General features: G+C 37.7%; 1 non-coding gene across 1 annotated transcript; it reads left to right on the top strand.

Annotated features, from left to right (window-relative positions):
• Positions 1-4,337: 4,337 nt before the first annotated feature.
• TRNAC-GCA (transfer RNA cysteine (anticodon GCA)) lies at positions 4,338-4,409 on the top strand. Its single transcript has one exon. It is a non-coding gene; the product is annotated as a tRNA-Cys (tRNA).
• Positions 4,410-4,641: the final 232 nt, after the last annotated feature.

Genomic DNA, 4,641 nt, shown 5'->3' with positions numbered 1-4,641 from the left:
ATTTCCCGAGGCAAAAAAAATGAAAGCAAAAATAAACAAATGAGATCTAATAAAAATTAAAGCTTTTGTATAGAAAAAGAAAAATAAAAAGACAACCCACTGGGAGAAAATATTTACAAACAATGCAATCAACAAGGGGTTAATATCCAAACTATACAAATAACACATACAACTCAATATTGAGAAAACAAACAGCTAAATCAAAAAACTGGGCAGAAGACTTAAATAGACATTTCTCCAAAGAATACATGCAGATGGCCAACAGGCACCTGAAAAGATGCTCAACAGTCTAACTATCAGAGAAATGCAAATCAAAACTACAATGTGGTTTTACCTCACACCAGTCAGAATGGCTATCATCAAAAAGTCTAGAAACAATAAATGCTGGAGTGGGAGTGGAGAAAAAGGAGCCCTGCTACACTGTTGGTGGGAATGTAAATTGGTACAGCCATTATGGAGAACAATATGGAGGTTTCTCAAAAAAAAAAAAACCAAAAAACAACAACAACCTAAAAATAGAGCTACCCTATAATCCAGCAATCCCACTCCTGGGCATATATCCAGAAAAGTTGAAAACACTAATTCAAAAAGATACAAGCACCCCGATGTTCATAGAAACACTATTTACAGTGGCCAAGACATGGAAACAACCCAAATGCTCATCAACAGATGACTGGATAAAGAAGATATGAGATATATGTATAAATATAATTATATATAAGTATATCTTGTATATATGCACATACACAATGGAATATTACTCAGTATAATAAAGAATGAAATATTGCTATTTGCAGGAACATGGATGGCCTTAGAGAATATTCTACTAAGTGAAGTAAGTCAGACAGAGAAAGACAAATAAATGTTATATGATATCACTTATATGTGGAATCTAAAAAAATACAATGAATCTATATGCAAAACAGAAACGGACACTAAATAAAACAAACTTATGGACTTCCTTAGTGGCTTAGATGGTAAAGCTTCTGCCTACAATGCGGGAGACCCGTGTTCAATCCCTGGGTTGGGAAGATCTCCTGGAGAAGGAAATGGCAACCCACTCCAGTATTCTTGCCTGGAGAATCCCATGGACGGAGGAGCCTGATAAGCTACAGAAGAGTCGGACACGACTGAGCGACTTCATTTTCTTTCTTTCTTTCTTTCTTTATGGTTACCAAAGTGGAAAAGAGGGGGAGGCCTAAATTAAGAGTATGGGATTAACAGATACAAACCACTATATAAAAAATAGATAAGCCACAAAGATTTACTATACAGCACAAGAAACTATCAATACATTGTAATAACCTATAATGGAAAATAATCTGGAAAAAAAAAGGGTAACTGAATCACTTGGTTGTACACCTGAAACCAAGACAATATTGTAAATCAACTATATTTCAGTTAAAAAAAGGTTTTTGCTTATCCTTTTGTTTACAAAAAGTGCAAGCAAAAACATGTTGGGAGATAATTCTTTATGATTCTCATGTTTCTGTACATCTTGTGAACTCACTGATAGCTTTTGTTCCAGACTATCTTTTTAAAGATGTTTGTATCACTAATGACTTTGAAGATAGAAATAGTGTCTCCCTTGGGAGCATGGGACTGGCCAGTTTACTCCCAGTATAAAATATTCAGGTTCCCAAAGCTGAGAGTTCCTTTCCTATAATGTAACCCACTGCATGTGCAGGCATCACATGATCCTTTTCAGGTCTTGGAATTGAAGCTTGGAGAACCAGCTCAAATGCCGACACTCTGATTAGTGCTATTTCTATGAGTAAAATGCTATTGCTCTTTTGTTTCTCCCTTGTGATCAGGGAATTTTGAGCAAAGAAGTGCCTTGATCTTATAGGGACATAATTGTACACACTTTAAAAGGATCATTCTGGCTGTGGTGTAGATGGTCTCATGATAGGTATGCGAGGATGGAAATAGGAGGCTGTTGAAAAACTAGTTCAAAGGAAACAAGGATGGGCATGGAGCAAGAAGGTAATGACAAGAGGACTGATTCTGGATACATTTGAGACTCCTGAATTTCAGATATTAGATGTATCAAATTCAAACTACAAAATTAATATATTTAAAAAGTTATTTTAAGTTTAATTTTATCAATTTAATTAATAGGTTTGATATCAAAAGAAATGCATTGAAAAGTCTTCCTTCCAATTTTATTCAACAGTCATTCAATCCCCTCCCCCAAGGAAATTAGAGTGACATTAGTTAATAGTCAAATTAATTAAATTATTGTGAAAGAAATAGATGGAATTACAAGATCCATGAACCTTGTGTCTTCTGCTAGACACAAAAACTGTGATAATTTAACTTGATAGCTTGCAAGTTGGATAAGTCTCAGACCTTCACAGTTCTTGAAAGCACTTACATTTTTGTCTTCCACCCTATCCATTTCTTAGAAAAATGTTAATGTTCTATACATACTTTGCTTATTTTAGGGTAAAATATAGAATATTTTTAAAATCCAGGGGCTGAATGAGATCTAGGTAGTGAATGTAGATCAAAAAGAAGCCCAAGGATAATCCCTGGGATATTCCAATATTTGGAGGTTGGAAAGATGAAGGGAAATCTTTGTAGAAGACTGAGAAAAAGCAGCTAGTGAGGTTGGAAGATAGCAGAAAGGGCTTCCCTGGTGGCTTAATGGTAAAGAATCTGCCAGCCAATGCAGGAGACAAGAGTTCGATCCCTGGTCTGAGAAGATCCCACATGCCACAGGGCAACTAAGCCCGTCCACTACAGCTATTGAGGACAGCCGCTGTGCCCCAGAGCCTGTGCTCCACAAAAAGAGAAGCCACTGCAATGAGAAGCCCACATACCTCAACTAAAGAGTAGTGCCCGCTAACCACAACTAGAGAAAAACCATGCAGCAGTGAAGACCCAGCACAACCAAAAAAAAAAAGTGACAGCAGATTCTGAAGTCTTTCTTAGCCAACATCTCTAAAAAACTCTAAAGTGGCATTCTACCCTCAATTCATTCCCTCTGTGTTTATCATTTGTTTTAAATACTTTGTAATATTTATAGTCATCGGATATTGTGTATTTGTTTATTTAATTGCCACATTAGATCATTTACTTCATGAGAACAGAGACTTGTCTAAAAGGGTTACCACTGCAACATAAATCAGGGCCTGACACACAATAGGTGCTCAACAAATACGTGTGGAATGAGTGAGTGCCTGCATGCACACATGAATGAGTACTTTCTGGACTAGATTTATTCAGACAGACTCTTACATGAGCCCACCCTTTCCCAATTTCCTTCTAAATAGGTTAACTTAGAGTGAGGACCAGCATAAAATAAAATTATCAAAGTTTGATAATATTCATCTCAGGGAACTTCAAGTTCTGGTGAATTTCATTAGAGACCCTCCAGTGCTCTGAATTTCCAAGAGTCCAGGAGGATCTCTATTGCCTGAGACAGGGTAGATTGTGTGTGAGCACACATACAGCCACCGTGTGTGTGTGTGTGTGTGCATGTGCGCTTTAAAATGGGGGAAAAAAATATAAGGCAGGTAATTGTAGACACTTAGATACTTGGGAAAATACCAGAACGAATTATAAACCAATCAATTTTCCAGCACTTAGGAAAGCAAACCTCAGTGTGTGGCAAGCATTATCGTCTCATGGTGAGCCCGTGTGCCAGACTGATTCTGTTTTCTGCTCGGAGTGCCATGTCATGCTGATCCTGGGGAAGAAGTAGATGTAATCTATTCAGACTCCATTAAGGCTTACATGTCCTTCAGCATGCTTTTCTAATCAACAACCTAGACAGATAAGGTCTATATCCACTGTGTTGTCCAAGAAGATTTTCCTGCCTGCCAAAAATGTAGCAGGGACACAATCTTATTTATTACTACTCTTTAGAGCTAGTAGCAGCCTGGGGAGAACGTGGTGGAGAAAACGATGGGCTCATAGGGAAAAGGTAAGCACAACAAAATCAAGGGAAGGGAAGGTATGATAATACTCTGGCTCAGGTATTATTTATCATTTATGCATAGGAAAACACTCAGTTCTCTCCATATGGTACTTGACAGATACAATGAATGACCTAGGCCTAGCTCTAGAGCTCTGATAGCCCAACTTATCAGGTTTAACAAATAAATACATGTTATAAGCAAGGGATCTTTTTTTTTCTTTTCAATTTACAGTCTCTTTAAAAGTTTTATTTTTTTCTGAGGATAGACAAAATTAACATTTTCTAAAAGAAGAGAAAGTACACAGAAAAATAAAGGCAATATACCTTAGTATTTAAACAATCAACTTTGGTGCCAGTACTGGGTTCAAATCTAGACTCTGCTTCTTGATAGACTCTATATCCAATCTGGGCTTCCCTGCTGGCTCAGATGGTAAAGCTTCTGCCTGCAGTGCAGGAGACCCAGGTTCGATCCCTGGGTTGGGAAGATTCCCTGGAGAAGGAAATGGCAGCCCACTCCAGTACTCTTGCCTGTAAAATCCCATGGACAGAGGAGCCTGGTAGGTTACAGTCCATGGGGTCGCAAAGAGTCAGACATGACTGAGCGGCTTCACATGGTCACATATCCATACTGAGCCTCAATTTCCACAATAATAAAATGAGAATAATAATGCTTAATTTCAAAGGTTGTTGTAAAGATTAAAGGAGCCTGGGTATTC

The sequence above is a fragment of the Ovis aries genome, chromosome X, assembly GCF_016772045.2.
Source record: "Ovis aries strain OAR_USU_Benz2616 breed Rambouillet chromosome X, ARS-UI_Ramb_v3.0, whole genome shotgun sequence".
NCBI lineage: Eukaryota > Metazoa > Chordata > Mammalia > Artiodactyla > Bovidae > Ovis > Ovis aries.
This window is presented reverse-complemented; position numbering and strand designations above follow the sequence as displayed.